Genomic DNA, 22192 nt, shown 5'->3' with positions numbered 1-22192 from the left:
CTTGGGCTAGTCACAGCTTCTCGGAGCTCTCTCAGCCCCACCTACCTCACAGGGTGTTTGTTGTGAGGGGGGAAGGACCAGGAGATTGTAAGCCCCTTCGAGTCTCTTGCAGGAGAGAAAGTGGGGATATAAATTCAAACTCCTCCTCCTCCTCCTCCTCCTCCTCCTCCTCCTCTTCTTCTTCTTCTTCTTCTTCTTCTTCTTCTTCTTCTTCTTCTTCTTCTTCTTCTTCTTATTATTATTATTATTATTATTATTATTATTATTATTATTATTATTATTATTATTATTATTATTATTATTATCATCATTAAACCTGAGACCTAGTTTTGGGGAAGCAGTGTAGGTAACCCTGATAAGGGCTGTTAAACCCCACTGATTTTCATGCGAAGAACTAAAGCACGATCCTTTACCTGGAAGTAAGCTCAGTTGCTGGCAATGGGGCTTGCTTCTGAGTAAACCCTGCTCGGGTTGTTATTCACCCGTTGGAAGAGTTGCACGGTTGCTTCAAAGCAAAGCCACTGACTACCACCAAGTTTACTCCTGAGTAACGCACGCCTCAGAGCCAACTGCTTTTTCTAAACTTAAACCTCAGTATTCAGGTTAAATTGCCAGCACTTTGCGATAAATAAATGGGTTTTGGGTTGCAATTTGGGCATTCGGTCTCAAAAAGGTTCGCCATCACTGCCCTAGATAATATGACTGCTTTGAAGGGTATACTCCAGAGGAGTCCGAGTCTGGTGCTTCAGATGTTCATGGACTACAATTCCCACCTATTGGCCATGCCAGCAGGGGCTGATGGGAATTGTAGCCCATGTAGATGGGAATGGTAGAACATCTGAAGCGCCAGAGTTGGACACCCCTGGTGTACTCTATGGAATTATACTCCGCCGAGGTCCCTCTCCCAACCCTCCCCTCAGGCTCCATTCCCAAAAACTCTAGGTGTTTCCCATCCTAAAGCTGGCAACCCAGATTGGAATGTACCGATCTTGATTCTAAACTTCCAGAGGGTTCAAATGTTGGCCCCTCAATTTTGCCTTCTCGTGATCTGTTCAAAATGTACGGGCGCTTTCAAAAAATATCTTGGTGCCTGTTAATTGGCCTTCTCAGTCATCCAACTATCCCCCAGAGGTGGGATCCAGCAGGTTCTCACAGGTTCCCGAGAGTAGGTTACTAATTCTTTGTGTGTGCCGAGAGGGGGTTACTAATTGGTGATTTTGCCACGTGATTTTTGCTTTAGTTATGCCCCTCCTCTCAGCAGTAGCACGCAGAACTTGAAGCAGTCTAGCAGGAGGTGCACCGGCGTGCGTGGCAGCCTGCGCCTGCGTGCATTCGTTTCCCGCCCAAGTACCGGCGCAGCGGCTGTGTCCTTGCCACAGCCCCGCCCAGGAATGCCCCACCCCCGGAATGCCCAGCCATGCCCCCGTCGTGCCCCGCCCAGTCCCATTGGCACTACGCCACAGTTTGAATCCCACCATCATGGGAACCTGTTACTAAAATTTTTGGATCCCACCACTGCTATCCCCTGTGGAAAAGGGGACTGGACTGATAGATAGATAGATATTTATTACGGCCTTTTGGACTGGTCCGATGCCCCATGGCTCTTCTTATATTTTATGATCCTCACCCCACACAGTTGCTGACCAAAGCTGTCTAGTCCTTGCAGTGGCGTAGTGCCCACGGGGTGGGGTAGGGGTGCGCGACGCCCTAGGCAGAGCAGCGGCAGAGGCGTGGCTGGGCCATTGAGGGAGTGCAGCGGGCAGGGTGGGGGTGGGCAACATTGCGGCGGGGGTGCAGGGTGCGCAAGCGCCCCAGGCGCGGTTTCCCCTCGCTCCGCCTCTGAGTCCTTGCACAATTTTACCACACGATCTGCTGTATTGGACCTCAGGACGCAGGTGCATGCTCAACAGTTAACATCAAAAAACTCTCCAGATGGAAGGGTAAAAATGTACAGCAGCGTCCAGTTATTGCTCTCAAATACCAAAGTGCAAATGAGGCAGCAATTTACTTAGGGAACCATTTCCATTATCCATGAATCATCTTCTTTATTAGATGAGAAAGACAGGAATGCCAGGTCTTGGGCCACAAGTACATCAGTCAAGCCATTGAATAAGGGTCTGTACTTTTCCGCCCTGAAACATGGCTGGACATCTTAACGCTGTTCTTGTACTTAGGTCCGCTGGTATTTTTTCTTTCTAGAAGTTTCAGTCAAACTCATCCCAAAATGCTTTGAACAGGTAAAATAATTTTTGAAAAATGACCTGCTTTGAACGAGAGCTGCAGTCAGTCAAGAGGGCCACTCGTGGTTATGAAGATGGTGAGACCCATTTGGAATCCTGCTTGCCACAGGGCCAAAGCCAACCAAGGGTATTAGCTAATCGGGGAGTATTCCATCCAGAGGTGGGATCCAGCAGGTTCTCACCAGTTCCCGAGAGTGGGTTACTAATTCTTTGTGTGTGCCGAGAGGGGGTTACTAATTGGGTCCGCTTTCCCATCTCCACGCCCTCGCCTCCCCGAGAGGCATCCTGCCTTGGAACGTGAAGGTTCCATATAGCAATTGCGACTAATAACGTAACTCCCTGAACTGGATTAATCCCTTTCAGGTACTGCAATTCATGGATTCTCAGCCTTTCGTACCTTTTATCTCACCAGTCTCTATCAAAGAACCTGTGTGTTTCTCCATTGCTGTGTTCAGATTTGTGAGTTGGGGCATTTTCTATAATGTGATGATGATTTAGAAATGACCTGGTACAAAAAAATTTTTTTGTGGTCATGGTGGGGTGGCTGCCCATGGGGGGGGGCATCCAACTCAGGTTTTGCCCAGGGCTCAGGTTTTCCTAGATACGCCTCTGCCCCCTTTGCTGAGGGGGGGCTGGCAAGGGAACCTGTTACTAAAATTTTTGGATCCCACCACTGATTCCATCTAGTATATAAAATGTGGTGATCAACGGACTCTCAGATGACATTTATTTATTTAAGTATTTGTACCCTGCCCTTCTGGGAGAAAGCCAAGAGCCTTATAAGGTGGCACAGGTATAAATTACAATACTAATTACAGTACTAAACAATAATAAAAAACTTAGGCAACCTTAATAAAAAAACCCTGACCTTCCTGCTCTGTATGGGTCTGTTGCTTCAGTCAATAATTGAGTAACGGTTCAAGACCTTTATTAGGTGTAGGACCTTAGCTGTAGAAAGCCAGAGCTGAGGGCTCCAGCTTTCCAGCTCACATATATCTCCAACCCACAGCCAGAACCCCACAACCGACCAGCTCTGAGCCAGCTGTGGAAAGCCAGATGTCAGCCTGCTCAGCTCCCTCATCCCCAGAGCCTCAGGAACAGAGGAGGAGGAAGAGGAGGACACACAGGGCCCTACAAGACAGAAGGAGCGCGTGCCTGCTGGCCCAGAGCTGGCCCTACGTGGATAGTGAGCAGGAGTATTTGCAGGAGCAGGGCTGAGGCAGCTGGCAGGTGTACAACATTACAATCCCTCTGAGTGGTCTTGCCTTTATAATCAGCTGGAAAGGGCCTAGCTGTGTCTAAGCAGCATGTTGAATTGCTGCTGACCTCGTGGCTCTTGCTTTGAGCCGTCTGCTCTGTCTTGACCTTGGCCTGAATCTCTGGATTTGTGTTTCTGGTTTGCCCTTGGACTTGTCACTGGCAGTGCTGGAACTTTCGCGCTTGACTTCTGGAATGCAACTTTGGCCGTGGGAACTGCACTGTGTGTGTGTGTGTGTGTGTGAGTGGGTGGGTGGGTGGGTACTGGGGAACCATGACAGTAGGAAACTGGGGAAGATGTTGGAGAACCAGAGTTGGACACACTCATGGACCCATGAAGCTGCCTTATTGTTCCGGATCCCCCCACTGGCCCATCGAGGTCAGTATCGTCTACTCAACTGGCAGCAGCTCTCCCAGGTCTTCAGATTAAGTCTTTTACATCCCCTGATCCTTTTAACTGACGTTGGAAAGGACTGGACCTGGGGCATCTTCGTTCCAAGCGAACTCCCCGTTGCGCGTTTAAAAACTAGTTCCACGTCAAAAGCTGCGAGAGGACGGGAAGAAAAACGTCCGGCCCCTCTGCGTGTCTTCTCCGAAGCAGCATTCCACCTTCACAGAACCAGATGTCTGGTTGGACTTGGACCAGGGAGGCTGGGCACCCAAACCCAACTTAGCCTTGAAGCTCTTTGGGTGTGGGTGTGGGTGGGTGGGTCACTATTTGAGCTCAGGGTAGCCAAGAGAATAACACGGCACAGCGTTCGTGCACATTGTTCTGATCTCCTCAGGGGAAGGGTGGGAAGCAGATAGGGTCAATCAATCTTGCCTCTTGGCAGACACGAGAGCAACAGAGGTGCCAAAGGCTGCCCCGGCGAAACATGCCGTGCATTTGAAAAACGCCGCTCAGCATGTGCTCTTCAGTGTTCCGTGACAGCATCCCTTTCTCCTCTTCGCAGCCCTCCAAGTCGAACCTCACCGATGAGATAATGCCTGGCCCGGCTCCATCCCGTTTTAATCTTCTGTTTAGATGCAGCCCTGTTGGCTCGCTCCGTCGAGTCTCAGAAGTATTTGGCCGTGGCTTCTTTGGAATCTTTCGAACGCAATTGCCCGTTGGGTTAAATAATGCATCCTTTCCCAATGCAAAAAGGCCTTGGCTCCGGTTTCCATGTTCTGGGAAGCACTGACTTTAGCATTGACTTGCTTGACATCCTTGGCTTGAACCCACGGAAATAAATGGGGGCACGCTCATAATTTCTCCCATGCAATCTCCAGATCGCCCTCTATGAAAGGCGTGTGTGCGACATTATATTTTATTTCAATTTTTCGCTTGCTTCCAAACGCATTGCTTGTATATAGGCCCTTCCCCGTGGAATTGCAAGCTCATAGAGGGCTCCATCTCTTATCCCCCCCCCCCCCCCCGCAGAATAAATGCCCCACTTGCATGTTTTCAACCTACCGACCTTGGATCTCTTTGATACGGTTCACTGGGAAAAGGTGATGGAACTTTACAATGGAATTGTCAATTAGCCAAGTTTTAGCTTTGGCTAAAAGAATTTAGCTGGAGGGAGGGAGGAAATTAAGAACATTTCTAAGATTGGAGACGGTCAGTCGTTTCTCAGTAATGAAAATGGGATGGCACAGTGTTTGTGTTGTGTCACATGTTCTGTCAGAGGCGTAGCTGGGCAATACTGTGCCCAGTACGCACTCTGTGTTTTCTGCCCCCCCCCTCCATGGCGCCTGCCCCCTGCCCCCACTTACCTTATTGAAACAGTGCAGGCTGGAGAAGCGGCCTGTTCCCTTCAGGCTGAAAATGGCCTGGTGGGAACTACACTTTCCAGGAGTCCTTGGGGCTCTTGGGGCACTGCTAGATACCTCAAGGGTTGGCTGAGATGGTAGAGATGCCACTGCATTCTGAAACAGGTTTCCTTTGGTCCACTATAGGTCAGTCTGGCAACAGATGGGCTATTGGTCTGATTCAGCAGAGCTCTTCTTCTGGTCCTCTGAGTACCAGTGCCAGGAGGCAACATCTGGGGAAGGCCTCAGTCTCTGTGCCCTGCTGTGTTGCCCCTCCAGAGTAATTGGTTGGCCACCAGGTCACCCAAAACAGAGCTGGGTTCAGATCTGAAAACCCACCATAACTATAAACCAACTCCAAACCCAAAAGAACATGCTAGCAGTGGCGTAGGAGGTTAAGAGCTCGTGTATCTAATCTGGAGGAACTGGGTTTGATTCCCAGCTCTGCCGCCTGAGCTGTGGAGGCTTATCTGGGGAATTCAGATTAGCCTGTGCACTCCACACACGCCAGCTGGGTGACCTTGGGCTAGTCACAGCTTCTTGGAGCTCTCTCAGCCCCACCCACCTCACAGGGTGTTTGTTGTGAGGGGGGAAGGGCAAGGAGATTGTCAGCCCCTTTGAGTCTCCTACAGGAGAGAAAGGGGGGATATAAATCCAAACTCCTCCTCCTCCTCCTCCTCCTCCTCTTCTTCTTCTTTTTCTATTTAATGCTGTGATGAAGGTATCAGACTTAAAGTGTCGTAACCATCTAATAGCACATTGCATTTGAATTTTTAGTTCTTCTGGGTCAAGGTCTTTAGCAAAAAGCAATTTGCCGTACCCAAAACCAACAGAACGCACCTTAAACCACCTGTGACATCAGTCTCAAAAATGAAACCAGTTCCCTTATTAAGGAGCCCTCCATTAGTTTTTGCTGGCTCTGCAACAGCAATTAACACTCGCACCACCTTCCAGCCAAGACTTCCGTTGATAGATGTTGGCCCTTTTTGTTGGCCTCCCAACTGTGGTGCAAACATCATATTCAACATAATGAGTAACTGCCCTATCAATGGGAGTACCTTTGTCCAGTGGTGGGATCCAAAATTTTTAATAACAGGTTCCGATGGTGGCAGGATTCAAACAGTGGCGCCGCCGCACACACGCCCCTCCAGTCCCTATTGGGCAGGGAGGTTGCTTTAGTAACCCCTTCTCGGCACTCAGAAAAAAATTAGTAGCCACTTCTAGAGAAGTGGTGAGAACTGGTTGGATCCCACCTCTGCCTTTGAACATAAAAACATAAGAACATAAGAACAAGCCAGCTGGATCAGACCAAAGTCCATCTAGTCCAGCTCTCTGCTACTCGCAGTGGCCCACCAGGTGCCTTTGGGAGCTCACATGTAGGATGTGAACGCAATGGCCTTCTGCGGCTGTTGCTCCCGATCACCTGGTCTGTTAAGGGATTTGCAATCTCAGATCAAAGAGGATCAAGATTGGCAGCCATAAATCGACTTCTCCTCCATAAATCTGTCCAAGCCCCTTTGAAAGCTATCCAGGTTAGTGGCCATCACCACCTCCTGTGGCAGCATATTCCAAACACCAATCACACGTTGCGTGAAGAAGTGTTTCCTTTTATTAGTCCTAATTCTTCCCCCCAGCATTTTCAATGAATGCCCCCTGGTTCTAGTATTGTGAGAAAGAGAGAAAAATTTCTCTCTGTCAACATTTTCTACCCCATGCATAATTTTGTAGACTTCAATCATATCCCCCCTCAGCCGCCTCCTCTCCAAACTAAGTCCCAAACGCTGCAGCCTCTCCTCATAGGGAAGGTGCTCCAGTCCCTCAATCATCCTTGTTGCCCTTCTCTGCACTTTTTCTATCTCCTCAATATCCTTTTTGAGATGCGGCGACCAGAACTGGACACAGTACTCCAAGTGCGGTCGCACCACTGCTTTATATAAGGGCATGACAATCTTTGCAGTTTTATTATCAATTCCTTTTCTAATGATCCCCAGCATAGAGTTTGCCTTCTTTACAGCTGCCATGCATTGAGTTGACATTCCCATGGAACTATCAACTAAGACGCCTAAATCCCTTTCCTGGTCTGTGACTGATAGCACTGACCCCTGTAGCGTGTATGTGAAGTTTGGATTTTTTGCCCCTATGTGCATCACTTTACATTTTGCTACATTGAACTGCATTTGCCATTTCTGGGCCCACTCACCTAATTTATCAAGGTCCGCTTGGAGCTCTTCGCAATCCTTTGTGGTTCTCACCACCCTACATAATTTGGTATCATCTGCAAACTTGGCCACCACGCTACCCACCCCTACTTCCAGGTCATTTATGAATAGGTTAAAGAGCACTGGTCCCAAAACGGATCCTTGGGGGACACCACTCCCCACATCTCTCCATTGTGAGAACTTCCCATTTACACCCACTCTTTGTTTCCTGTTTCTCAACCAGTTTTTAATCCATAGGAGGACTTCCCCTCTTATTCCTTCATTGCTGAGTTTTCTCAACAGTCTCTGGTGAGGAACTTTGTCAAAAAGAGGTTTGTCTTGAAACCACGTGAAAGGACAATTTTGTATAGACCAGAAAACTGTTTCGTTCGGCATTAGCTTCTACCCGAACATTCAGATTTCAATTCAATCTCTCGTTCTTCATATGCAATGTTGTGAGGTTCTGGCCTTTGGCTCTGAACAGCAGAGGACCAATTCTCCTTCCAAATCAGAAAAAGCTCAAATACTTGCAGCTGCATTTGTGTCAGGGGGATGCAATCCAGGCGATTGAGATGCATTCCTAACTCAATGTAAGTGCTACAAGATATATGGAACCAGCCTGCTTTCTGTTACCACTGCCATTTGGGGCATTCTTTCCTTGATCTATGGTTTTACATGCTTTGTAGATAACTAGGCTTCTCCCTGACGCCTTGGTCCCATGAGATACGGGATTGTTTCCATTGTCTTATGGGGGCAGAAAGCCAGGTGGCCATCATTATCTGTCACCGACCTTGCGATGCCTCAGCTCCACAGTCTTTCTTTCAATACTTCTTGGGAAAACGGGAGGGGGGACTCACAACGGGGGTAAAGGGGATGACAAAGTCCAGATTCGCCAGAAATAAACGTTGGTGCTCTGAGTTTATCGTTAAACACTGCCGATCAACAACACAGAGTCCATTTATTGGCTTTAGGTTCGAGACCTACCAATTTGCTTACCTTTTTCTTGTGTTGACGAGGATACACCCTGCCCTGGATGACCCAGGCTAGCCTGATCTTCTCAGATCTCCAAAGCTAAGCAGGGTTGGTCCTAGTTAGTGTGTGAATGGGAGACGCAGAGGCAGGCAATGGCAAACCACCTCTGAACATATCTTCTGAAAAACCATATGAGGTGACCACACATTTACTGTCACTTGAGAGTACCTGCCGCTGCCCATAAAGACAACCCCCTTCCATTTCTTCTCTGGGCTGATTCACAAAACATGGTCCATGAGGACTTTCATTCAGATGTATTATTGGAGTTTGATGCCTCCCAGGTGCATGGATGCCCTAATTCACAGCTGTCAAACTCGCGTCCCTCCAGATGTTCATGGACTACAATTCCCATCAGCCCTTGCCAGTATAGCCAATGCTCATGTTGGGAGGGACTGATGGGAATTGTAGTTCATGAACATCTGGAGGGACGCGAGTTTGACACCTGTGGTCTAGAGCATCCCAGATATAGTGACCCCCCTTTCACCTCCCACCTCCTGTTTTCCCATTTCTACCCCAAACTAACCAAAGCAATTCAAAAAGGAATTCAATACAAAGGCAGGGCTGGGAAAGGGGAGATAAGCAGAGGCATAGGAAGGGGGTAAAGCCAGTGGTGGGATCCAAAAATTTTAGTAACAGGTTCCCATGGTGGTGGGATTCAAACTGTGGCGTAGCGCCAATGGGGCTGGGCAGGGCACGACGGGGGCGTGGCTGGGCTTTCCGGGGGTGGGGCATTCCTGGGCGGGGCTGTGGCAAGGACACAGCCGCTGCACCGGTCCTTGGGCGGGAAGCAGATGCCGCATGGCGCCCAGGCATGCCACCTGCCTTGGTGCACCTCCTGCTAGACTGCTTCAAGTTCTGCGCGCTACTGCTGAGAGGAGGGGCGTAACTAAGGCAAAAATCACGTGGCAAAATCACCAATTAGTAACCCCCTCTCGGCACACACAAATAATTAGTAACCTACTCTCGGGAACCTGTGAGAACCTGCTGGATCCCAACTCTGGGTAAAGCCCCCGGTGCAGCAGTGCTTCCTCAGCCCCCCGCCTTGGAACCCCCCTGTTCCCACCCCAGAACGCCCTCACCACACACCCCACAGGGGCGCAGCCAGTGCATCGTGCCCCCCTGTCCCCTTGGAGCTACGCCTCTGGAGATAAGGCACCGCCTGGGCCCTTCCAGTTCACGACTCCGTGCAAACTCGAAAGGGATCATCCATCACCATAACCCATCACCCACGTTCCTCATATCTGTCCTGTTTGACGTCAGGTCCCAACCTGACAGTAGCCTCAGTATAGTATGGTGTTCGTTCTGTTTATGTTTGATTGATTGCATACTATGCCTGCTTTCTTTATGTATCTATTCCTATTTAGATCAAGACCAAAGTGCGAAGAAGGCCAAACCTCCCCCTAAAGTTGCCAACCTCCAGGTGTGGCCTGGAGATCTCTCAGAATTACCAGTGATCTCCAGACTAAAGAGATCCGTTCCCCTGGAGAAAATGGTGGCTTGGATGTAGAGTTGCCAATTCTGGCTTGGGGAATGCCTAGAGATTTTGGGATAGTTCTTAGGGAGGTCAGGGTTTGGGTGAGGGATCTGACATCTAGCAAGCCTTTATTGGCATAGACAACAGTACAACAATAATAAAAAATGGATTAAAAAGCATATACAATACTGAAAATAACTGTTAGGTCGAAGGAAATCTACTGGCGTTTAGTAATTTCCAGGAGAAGGTCTGCCACTATCATACAGAGAGAAGGATCAGGATTGTCCAACAAGTAGTGTAATCTAATTAAATTGGGGAGATCGGGTAAATGTAAAGGAGTAAGATTCACATACTTGGATCTGATTTCCTTGAATCTGAGACAGTGTAGTAATTGGTGGGCCAGAGATTCCAACTGAGCCATCGTTACGAGGGCACAATCTTTAGCCTTTTCTTGCTTATTAAATCTGCCATGTAACGGAGGCAGAAGGCATAACATTAAACCCTAAAGCGCGAGCATTATGGCTCTCTCCTTTGAGCAGGGTTTATTAAGCAATACAGGTAGTGTGCCAAGTGGCCCTGCTCAAATGGGAGAGAAAAATACAGGGGGGAGCACGTTTTCTTGGCTGCGGTGATTAGGGTAGAGAACTCTCTATCCAATAGTTGACCTTTTGATTTTCTATAAGCTTCTGAATAGGACAAAGGGCAAAGTGAATCCACCGACAGTCCAATAGAGGCCATTTTTTCTTCAATTATGGGGAAAAATGGCCTCTATTGGACTGTCAGTGGATTCACTTTGCCTTTTGTCCTATTCAGAAGCTTATAGAAATCTGACATCACAAAAACAACAGTAAGCATAAAACTGGAAGAATCCTACCGATGTTTAGGATCTGGAAGTCCACAACAGGTGATGCTGGGACATGCTGAAAACATCCAAGATTTCAAACATCCCAGTCCTGTATAAAATGAACTCTCTGCAGACGCTTAAAAATGATAAACCCTTGCGCTTTTCTCCTTCCCTCCGTTAGTCAATTCACGCAGAACGTATTTAGCTTCCGAATAACCCCTGCCATTCCATTTAACTCGCATCCTCAACCGGCCTAACAATGGTTGCATCTTAGTTTGCTCTCCAGGAAAATTAATGACCCGGCCACTGGTATAAAATGTTTGTGTCCTTCGGGTAGAAGGTTTGATGACCTCTCAGTGCTGCCAGAAGAGTTGGATTAACTAAAAATAGATGAGGCTAGAATGAAGTGACTCTCTGAAGATCAGTCCTTCCAGACCGAAGACCTAAAACCATTTTGAAGTGACCCCTGAGTAAGACACTGGAGAGGTCAGGCATCCATTAATAACTTCGGTTGTCCCAGCCTCATTATGACCTGCTGCATCCGACCAGCTAATTCCCCACATCCAAAGGTGAAAAATGAATTGGAGGGACTTGGGCATTGTAGCAGTACATCTGGCATGAAGAGGATGATTTTTTTTAAAAGCTATCACATGTGCACAGAGAGATAGGAATGGGAAGTGCGACGGAATTAGCTATTTGTATAGAATGGCTGATAACGGGCTGACCCAGCGTTACTGTGGCTAAGGAGGTTACTAGTGAAGTGGAAAATAAGAAAAGGGGAAGTGAGCGGTTCTTATATGTGTAATTTTGCTCACAATGCTTACCAGGGGAGGGAGGGGCAAAATTTCGCTCTCCCAAAAGATTCCCCATCCTCTGCACTGCTGTGTCCCTTTATTTTCAGGGGAATTATCTTCACTCTGGGAGGGATCAAAAATGTTGTGTTCAAATTTCAGAGCGTTTGGTCCAGCAAACCCTTGGACCCTCCTTCACCTTCCCCTTCCTGGCCACTAGGGACTGGGGTGGGCCATGTCCAGATGGTGGACCCCATTCCATAAGGCAGTGGTTTGCTAGGAAGGCAATGGTTGGTTCCCTTGTATCAGAGGGAGGTGTTGCTTTGGCTGGCGGAAGCAGATGAAGCTGTTGTGGAGACAGAATTGCTGGTTCCAACTGTCACAGGTGTGAAAGCAGATGTACACAATAACTGGAGCACTAGTTGTGCACATGTACACAACTGCTGAGAGGTGTGCGAACTACCAAGCATGGAAATCCAGCACGCGAATGTGACATTGTATGAAAATCAGTGAAACAATGGGGTCCAGTAGTTTAGGAGATTACCTGCTCAGCACACACAAATAGATTTTTAACCTACTAGGGTGAACCCGGTGAGAACCTGCTGGATCCCACCTCTGGATGTCTTATTTTTCCGCTCCACAGCTGCATGCTCTGGTGTTCTGTTCAACGGGCATGCTTCCAAACAAAAACTTTGCTACGTCTTACTTTCGGGAGATGTTTTATATTTAGGACTTCAGCAAAGCCTCTACTACGTCTTATTCTCCAGGGATGTCTTATTTTCAGAGAAACAGGGTACTAATCTTCATCTGGGGCCTGAACTGACAACTGATCTCCAGGCAATGAGGTTCAGTTCCCCTGGATGAAATGGCAAGAAGAGGAAGAGGAAGAAGAAGAGGAGGAGGAGGGGAGGAGGAGTTTGGATTTATACCTCAGCTTTCTCTCCTGTAAGAAGACTCAACGTGGCTTACAAACTCCTTTCCCTTCCTCTCCCCACAACAAACACCTTGTGAGGTAGATGGGGCTGAGAGAGTTCGGAGAGAACTGTGACTAGCCCAAGGTCACCCATCAGGAATGGAGGAGTGCGGAAACACATCTGGTTCACCAGATAAGCCTCTGCCACTCAGGTGGAGGAGTGGGAATCAAACCCAGTTCTCCAGATTAGAATCCACCTGCTCTTAACCATTACACCATGCTGTTTTTTTTTGGAGGGTGAAATCAATGGCATGATACCCTACTGAGGTCCATCCCTGAGCCCCACCCTCAAATCTCTAGGAGACCCCACTACGAAGGGACTGCAGAATGAGGAGCGGCACGGCAAACACTCCATGCATAATGGGCCAAAGTCAAATATGTTGGAATGGAGATTCTTGAATCCTTATGTCCCAGTCAGGAGGACATTGCAAAGAAAAGAGTGAGGATGCAGAGGTACAATGTGCACGGTAGTAAATTTGATGATGACGGCAGTGATGATAAGAAGAAAAGGAGGAGTAGGAGGAGTTTGAATTTATACCCTACTTTTCTCAACCACAAGGAGTCTCAAAGCAGTTTACAAACTCCTTCCCTTCTTCTCCCCACAACAGACAGTTTGTGCAGTAGGTGGGGTTGAGTGAATCCCGAGAGAACTGTGACTGGCCCAAGATCACCCAGCAGGCTTTATATGGAGGAGGAGTGGAGAAACAAATCCAGTTCACCATATAAGACTCCACTGCTCAAGTGGAGGAGTGGGGAATCAAACCCGGTTCTCCAGATTAGAATCCACCTGCTCTTAACCACTACACCGTGCCAGCGAAGAGAGGAAATGCTTTGGGGGCAGAAAATTAGCATGTGTAGAGTGATTGGAATCCTGTGTCCCTATTCAGTCCTGGGGGATCCATTGTTCTGAGCTTGTGAATGAACTCAAGTTCCACAATTCTCCAAGGCAGAGGTGGGATCCAGCAGGTTCTCACAGGTTCCCGAGAGTAGAACTTGAAGCAGTCTAGCAGAAGGTGCACCAGTGTTCGTGGCAGCCTGCGCCTGCGTGCATTCGTTTCCCACCCAAGGACTGGCGCAGCGGCTGCATCCTTACCACAGCCCCGCCCAGCAGTGCCCTGCCCCCGGAATGCCCAGCTATGCCCCCATCGTGCCCCCCCCCCAGCCCCATTGGCGCTACGTCACTGTTTGAATCCCACCACCATGGGAACCTGTTACTAAAATTTTTGGATCCCACCACTGCTCCAAGGTTATAGTGGACTCAAATCCAGCTGTTCTACTGCAAACCAGCACAGTTTCTCTCTCTGTTATCTGATCAGTTGTAATTCAAAGAGATCTCCTGGCCCCATCTGGAGTTGACAGCTCCACCCTGCAGGTGGGTTGTTGTCAATTTAGCATCTCCTGTGCAAATGGGTAACTACATGGATTGCCATACCTTTTAAAGAGGAAATTGCATCAAACATCTTACAGGAAGCGACCATCTCTGTGCACCTACGCTAGGTTGGCGCTCGTGTTCTCTTGCAGAGTCCCAAAGTGCCGTTCTGTGCCAAGGAAGGAGGCAGCTATCTCCAATCTGGCATCTGAAAATGACAAAGCGATCCATCAAACGGAATTAGGCCGGCAGATCCTTCCTGTTCTGTTTAGCGCTGTAATTCAATCTGGGCCGAGCCAGAGGCCTGACCAGGAGAGAATAGCTCCTTGAAATCTAATGAAGCCCGGCCTGCCTTTCCCACCCCACAAGCATTAGAATGGAAGCTTCCTCTATTTTTATATGGAGAAGGCCAAGTTGGGCATGTCAGGAAGAATTTATCCAGGCATTTGAGCTTTGAGAGACGTGCAGTCATTATATTGTGGTTCAGGGAGCATAATACACTTTTGAATCTTGGTGGTTGTTGACTTCTGCGTACCGTTAACAGAGTCTCTGACCTACGTTTACTTATGTAGATGTTGATGCATTATTGTTTGTCCTTTTATAAAAATAGGGGCCATGCCGCCCGATAACTTACGTCTGATGAAGTGCAAAAACATAATCGTAGCTGAGTGGTTTGTGCATTCGTGTTGGAGGGGAAGATTTGGCGTTCCCTATTTCCCGTCTATCGGAACCCCCGTTTGTTTCTGCCTGCCAATGTCAGACCAGGAATATGTGTGTTTCCGACACGTGGATCTGGACACTGTGTTCACTTTTCTAGCCGTCTGTGTTTTCCATTCAAAAACTCCACCAAGTTTCCAGTCCTCACGTCTGCTAAGGTAGGCTTGGAAAAGTATGAGGCCCACCTTGTGAGATATGTAGGCTGACCAGACGTCCCACTTTTGGCGGGACAGTCTCGCCTTAAAACAATTTGTCTTGTGTCCTGCGGGTTTTTTCAAGTGCCCCGATTTTTGGAAGGCTGCCGCACTGCCTTCTGGGGTGCAAGGCAGTGCGGCAGCCTCCCTTGCGCAGTTGCCCTTACGCTGCAGGGGCACACAACCTTCTAGAAGCTCCCGTTTCCCACCCTGTGACAGAGGCCCGGGGAAACAGGAGCACCCAGAAAGGCAATCGCGGCAGCTCCTGCGGCTGGCTTGGCGCAATGCCAACGGCCGCCCACCCACCTACCCGTCCCGGTTCACAAAGGTGACCATCTGGTCACTTTAGAGATATGGCTGAATGAAATGATTGGAACAGGCAGGTGTTGATTTTTCTGCGCCCCACATAACTCCTTTCTCCTTTCCGTTGTTTATAGGAACAGGCACAAATTAGCAAGTGAACATAATGTACAAACTGTCTTCATTTGCTTTGTTTTAAACAGAGTTCTGCCTTTGCACTTAATCTGAGTTATTTGCAGGGCAGTCCTATAAACATTTTCCTCATAATAAATCCCATTGAGTAGACTTCAGTAGCAAGCTGAATAGGCCTGCTTAGAGTTGCTGTCCTGGATACAGAATTTGCTTTTTTAAATAGCATACTATCCTCACAAAATACCTTTTTTAATGTTGATTCCCCAGGTGCCAGTTTCTCCTGGCCAATGGTGGGGAATGGGGTGGGGGTGGGTGGGGTAGGCCTGCCAGATCCAGATGGGGAACTCCTGGAGATGTGGGGATGAAGCTTGGGGAAGGAAAAGACCTCAGTGGGGTATGCTGCCATAGAGTTAACCCTCCAAAGCAGCATTTTCTCCAGGAGAACTGTAGTCTGGAGATTAACTGCAATTTTGGGGAATCCCCAGGTCCCACCTGGAGGCTGGCGTGTCTAAAACTCACCCGTATCTTTTAGAAATAATTTTAGACACAACCCTCAGAAAGGCATTTCTGGGTTGATTCACTTCTTAAAACATTTCTGTCTTCAGCGGTAGTTCACATGGGATAACAGCACAATTAAATGACACCATAGAGGTTCAGGTGCATCCGAGAGCGTCCCATGGCCTACCCCCATCAATCTCTCAAGCCGGCAACCCTATTTTTACTCCAGGTTTCTCCCACATCGTGGACCCAGAGCAGCTCACATCCAAAATCCATCCATCCATCCATCCATCCATCCATCCATCCATCCATCCATCCATCCATCCATCCATCCATCCATCCATCCATCCATCCATCCATCCATCCATCCATCCATCCATCCATCCATCCATCCATCCATCCATCCATCCATCCATCCATCCATCCATCCATCCATCCAAAATCTATCTATCCATCCATCATCTATCCATCTATCCATCCTCCATCCTCCACCCACCCACCCACCCACCCACCCACCCACCCACCCATCCATCCATCCATCCATCCATCCGTCCGTCCGTCCGTCCGTCCGTCCGTCCATCCATCCATCCATCCATCCATCCATCCGTCCGTCCGTCCGTCCGTCCGTCCGTCCGTCCGTCCATCCATCCATCCATCCATCCATCCATCCATCCATCCATCCATCCATCCATCCATCCATGCAGCTTAAACAGAGATAAGCAAAACAGGCACATAGGCTACTCTTTAGCAAGTAAAGTTATATAAATGGTTGGAGCTATCTGGCTTTCTCACACATTCTCACCTAATTTTGCTCCTTCTTATAGCTCTCCCCCCACTTGGGCCGTTCCTGTGACACTGAGCGTGTCCTTTTTAGTGCTCAAAGACGACCCCTTCCTCTTTTCTACACCAGAGAAAAAACTGACTGGCTCCCATCCAAAGTCATTCCTGGCAAATGATGATTCTGGGAGCTGCAGGCTGTGAGCCGCAAGGGCTAAGTCCCACTCGAAGCTTGCCTTTAGACCAACTCCGTCTTAAATTACCTGCAGAATGGAGAAGGACCTGGATTGCCAACTCTGGGCTGAGAAATCCCTGGAGATTAGTAGCAAGGTTTAGAAAATGGCAGGACTGAACAGTGGGGTATAATGCCATGAAGTCTACCCTCCCAGGCAGCCATTTTCTCCGTGGGTACCGATCTCTGTACTCTGCAGGTCAGTTGTCATTCTCCAGGTCCCGCCTGAAGGTTGGCAACCCTAGAAGGAATAGCTGCTCATAAGAACATAAGAACAAGCCAGCTGGATCAGACCAGAGTCCATCTAGTCCAGCACTCTGCTACTCGCAGTGGCCCACCAGGTGCCTTTGGGAGCTCACGTGCAGGATGTGAAAGCAATGGCCTTCTGCAGCTGTTGCTCCCGAGCACCTGGACTGTTAAGGCATTTGCAATCTCAGATCAAAGAGGATCAAGATTGGTAGCCATACATCGACTTCTCCTCCATAAATCTGTCCAAGCCCCTTTTACAGCTATCCAGGTTAGTGGCCATCACCACCTCCTGTGGCAGCATATTCCAAACACCAATCACACGTTGCGTGAAGAAGTGTTTCCTTTTATTAGTCCTAATTCTTCCCCCCAGCATTTTCAATGAATGCCCCCTGGTTCTAGTATTGTGAGAATTTCTCTCTGTCAACATTTTCTACCCCATGCATAATTTTATAGACTTCAATCATATCCCCCCTCAGACGTCTCCTCTCCAAACTAAAGAGTCCAAAAGCTGCAGCCTCTCCTCATAAGGTGCTCTAGTCCCTCAATCATCCTCATTGCCCTTCTCTGCACTTTTTCTATCTATTCAGTATCCTTTTTGAGATGTGGCGACCAGAACTGGACACAGTACTCCAAGTGCGGTCGCACCATGGCTTTATATAAGGGCATAACAATCTTTGCAGTTTTATTCTCAATTCCTTTCCTAATGATCCCCAGCATAGAGTTTGCCTTTTTCACAGCTGCCATGCATTGAGTTGACATTCCCATGGAACTATCCACTAAGACGCCCAAATCCCTTTCCTGGTCTGCTCCCCTGGAAGCCGGCTGTGTAGGGATGGGTTGATGTGTTTGGGGCTGTGTAGGGATGGGTGGAGGAAGGGGAAAGTGAGGATGGGGTATGAGTCTGAAATTGTGCATCGAGGAATGCTGCTGTAAATTTCGTTGTGCGTGCACAATGACAATAAAATGCTTATGCTTATGCTCTGGTATTTCTAGCCTCCTCTTTTCTGTTACGCGATGCAGCTAACAATGACTTAAAAAACAGACGAACAGCCATACTTGAAAACTGATCCAGAAGTATCTTGAGGGGATTAAAGTAGAAATATTCTTGGTGGCAGAAGATGAAGATGTCGTCTTAGTTGTGCATTAACGTTCCAAGAAAGTTCGATTCTCCGCGGACATGCCGGAGGATTCTCTGAGCGCGCAGCAAAACATCATTCTCAAAACAGGGCAGACTTCCAGATTTTAACAGTTTTTGGAACCCTCTCAACTGTTTTGACCACTAGAACAGCCACTTTTTTTTTTTTTAAAAAAAAGTATGTTATTTAAAACCAAGGCAGCTGGTACCTTGGAGATCAACAGAATTTATTCCTTGCTGGAGTCTTGCTGTAATAAAGTCTGTTGGTCTTGGTGCCGCTGGACTCCTGTTCTACTTTGTTACTACAAACTTACCCCATTGGGATTATTCATATGTAATTTATTTCCCTTCAGGACTCTAACTCCACAGAGGGCCCAAGGCCCGTGGCAGAGACAGTCAAACACCGAAGACTCCTTTCCTTAGACACATTCAGAGGGTAAGTAGTGTACTATGAGGATCTTTCATCCATATAACATACAATAGCGTGCAGCACACAAACCTACCCCGTGAGAGGTTGGGTTCCCTACTCCTGGTTGGGACGTTCCTGGAGATTTGGAGTGTAGCCTGCTGTTGGAAATTATCCCATCCCTCCATTAGAACATAAGAACATAAGAACAAGCCAGCTGGATCAGACCAGAGTCCATCTAGTCCAGCTCTCTGCTACTCGCAGTGGCCCACCAGGTGCCTTTGGGAGCTCACAGGCAGGATGTGAAAGCTATAGCCTTCTGCTGCTGCTGCTCCTGAGCACCTGGTCTGCTAAGGCATTTGCAGTCTCAGATCAAAGAGGATCAAGATTGGTAGCCATAGATCGACTTCTCCTCCATAAATCTGTCCAAGCCCCTTTTAAAGCTATCCAGGTTAGTGGCCATCACCACCTCCTGTGGCAGCATATTCCAAACACCAATCACACGTTGCGTGAAGAAGTGTTTCCTTTTATTAGTCCTAATTCTTCCCCCCAGCATTTTCAATGAATGCCCCCTGGTTCTAGTATTGTGAGAAAGAGAGAAAAATTTCTCTCTGTCAACATTTTCTACCCCATGCCTAATTTTATAGACTTCAATCATATCCCTCCTCAGACGTCTCCTCTCCAAACTAAAGAGTCCCAAATGCTGCAGCCTCTCCTCATAAGGAAGGTGCTCCAGTCCCTCAATCATCCTTGTTGCCCTTCTCTGCACTTTTTCTATCTCTTCAATATCCTTTTTGAGATGTGGCGACCAGAACTGAACACAGTCCTCCAAGTGCGGTCGCACCACTGCTTTATATAAGGGCATGACAATCCTTGCAGTTTTATTATCAATTCCTTTCCTAATTATCCCCAGCATAGAGTTTGCCATTTTCACAGCTGCCATGCATTGAGTTGACATTCCCATGGAACTATCAACTAAGACGCCCAAAAGACACCTTAATCTGGATTCAACCACTTATTCCAAAGATTCCACCAGAGAGTGTTAAATTCATCCTTGCAACCATGTGGACTGAAAACGTGCCTTTTACATTAAGTAGAAACTGAGATTTAAAATCCTGGATGGGAGGCAGGGATCGCTTAATCTGTTTTTGAGTGGAAATGTGAGCTGCGCGCAGACCAGGATGTTCGGAATGTAGCGAGTTACTTTGTGTTCGGGGATCTAGATGAGGAAAACAGTCGTCCTGAACAATGCCCCGGTATAAATAGTAATGGCAACAACAATGTTAATATCATCTTGAGAACCCTGTCAGTTCATAAAGTCACCAGAGGTAAGCAGTTCGCCAGATCTTTTCCATTTGTGTCTGCAACTGTATTTTCTTATTAGGCATGACGATCTTCTCTGGGGCAAAACGCTGGCTTTGCAGTGGATTTCTTTCCTACCCAAATGCCCCAGGAGCTAAAGATTTCCTACTGTTCTGTGCCCTCATCTTATCTATAAATCATAATAAGAAATGGAGCAGAATCAAAATATTTTAGCATTTTTAGCACTGATGATTCTTCAACAGTGTTATGCGCTCCCCGATTCCCCGAGCAGTCAGAGTTTCCGGGGGCTAACACTTACCGAGTCTAGTTTTGTTCGGAGGATCAAGCACTGTAGACTGGTAGCATTGTGCAATGTTTGATTGATTTTACAAATGTGCAGTGCAGTAGCCCCGTGGTGCAGAGTGGTAAGCTGCAGTACTGCAGTCAAAGCGTTGCTCATAACCTGAGTTTGATCCCCGAGGGAAGTCGGTTTCAGGCAGCCGTCTCAAGGTTGACTCCGCCACCCATTCTTCCAAGATAAATAAACAATCTAAGCCACTTTAAGGGAGCCCCGTGGTGGAGAGCAGTAAGCTGTTGAAGCTCTGCTCACAACCTGAATTTGATCCTAAAAGTTGGTTGCAGGTAGTCGCCTCAAAGTTGACTCAGCCTTCCGTCCTTCCCAAGTCAGTAAAATGAGTATCCAGAATTCCCGGGGGTGGCGGTGGTTTTAAAGTGTAGATGACTGGGGAAGGCAATAGCAAGCCACCTTGTAAACAACCCACCTAGTAAATGCTGGAAGGTGACATGTGACATCATCTCATGTGACATCATCCCATGGGTCAGGAATGTGACATCATCCCATGGGTCAGTAATGACCTGGTGTTAATAGAAAATATAAATAAGATAAAAATCGAAAAATATGCTGAATTAGAGAAGAAACGAATGTTAAAATGGTACAGAACACCGAAACAACTGGCATATATGATAAGAGGATTCAGTCCGAAGTCTTGGCATTGTGGGGATAAAAATGCAATTTATATCCATATGAGGCTGGAATGTCCAGAGGTAAAACAATTGTGGAATGATGTTATATTGTATATAGATTTTGCTGTACACCGCCCAGAGCCCTTTGGGGGTGGACAGTTTATCAAGTCTAATTAATTAATTAATCATCATCATCATCATCATCATCATCATCATCATCATCATCATCATCATCATCTATTATTCATGGACATAATTGAGTACTCTGAAATAAAAAGGATCTCTTCCCGGCTAACTCTGTGCTATCAATGGATCAAAGCCGGGTAGGAACACGACATGCTTATTTTTCTCTTTAGACCATATGTATGCCAGCAAACGCCCTGCTTCCTCCGGCTTCATTTAGGAAGTCGCTAGACGTATCTAATGAAAAGGCGCAGAGGTCACGAACTGGCAGGGAGGCAATCGAGCCCCCTCCCAGGGTGCCTGCCAGGTCAACGGCCGGATCGGGCTGCTTTGGACAGTAACAATGAACCGCTTGTAAAAGCTGCAGGACGAGCAACCTGATGGAGTCCAGTCCTGCCGGCTGAGTGAGGCGTAATTGGATTTCACGGCATGTGATTCTGCAAGCTTTTTCCAGGGCCGAGACAGCCCTGTCACCACCTCCACGGTCTGATTAAGAAAAGAGAGAGAGAGAGAGAGAGAGAGAGAGAGATAATGGCATCTTATTTGAAAATAATGTTTAAGCAAATATTGACTCGGGCTTTCGGAAATGCTTTTCCATGAGCAGAGAAGAAAATTCTGAGCTCATAAGAACATAGTTCAGGGAAGACATAGGGCTGCCAACTCCAGGTTGAGAAATTTCTGGAGGTTTAGTCTTGAGAGGGCTGGCTTTGTTGTAGGGGGTGGAGATCTCAGCAAGCTATAACATGTTAGAGTTCACCCCCAAAGCTCTCTTGCACCAGAGCTGGGCTGAAACGTCCTCTAAGGACGTTTCTATCTTACTGCGCATCAAATGATTTAAATATCAATTATACAAAATCCAGAAGTAGGGTGTTTGGAAAGAGACTCCGCCAGCTTAATTGGCTACTTGAACGACATGTGTTAGAAGAGGTCAAAAGTTTTCAGTACCTTGGGCCTCTGTTTTCATCGCACACTGACCTTGTCAACTCATAGATCCATCATTGTTTGCAAAGCGGATGTTAGTTTATCTGCCACCTTATGTGATTTTTTTCTGTATGAGGGGTGGCCAGTACATTCCAGTTGCCATTAAAGTATATAATGCAATTTATAAGAGACA

At 47.6% G+C, this 22192-nt stretch overlaps 1 long non-coding RNA gene across 1 annotated transcript in view; it reads left to right on the top strand.

Annotated features, from left to right (window-relative positions):
• The window catches only part of LOC125437601, a 28357-nt gene extending 9731 nt beyond the window's left edge, over window positions 1-18626 (top strand). Inside the window, exon 3 of the long non-coding RNA XR_007245239.1 lies at window positions 18557-18626. This is a non-coding gene — a long non-coding RNA (uncharacterized LOC125437601). The remainder of the gene's footprint in view (window positions 1-18556) is intronic.
• The last annotated feature ends 3566 nt before the right edge of the window (window positions 18627-22192 follow it).

This window comes from Sphaerodactylus townsendi, linkage group LG08 (assembly GCF_021028975.2).
Source record: "Sphaerodactylus townsendi isolate TG3544 linkage group LG08, MPM_Stown_v2.3, whole genome shotgun sequence".
In the NCBI taxonomy this organism is placed as follows: Eukaryota; Metazoa; Chordata; class Lepidosauria; order Squamata; family Sphaerodactylidae; genus Sphaerodactylus; species Sphaerodactylus townsendi.
Note: the sequence above shows the minus strand (reverse complement) of the source record. Positions and strands in the feature narration are given on the sequence as shown.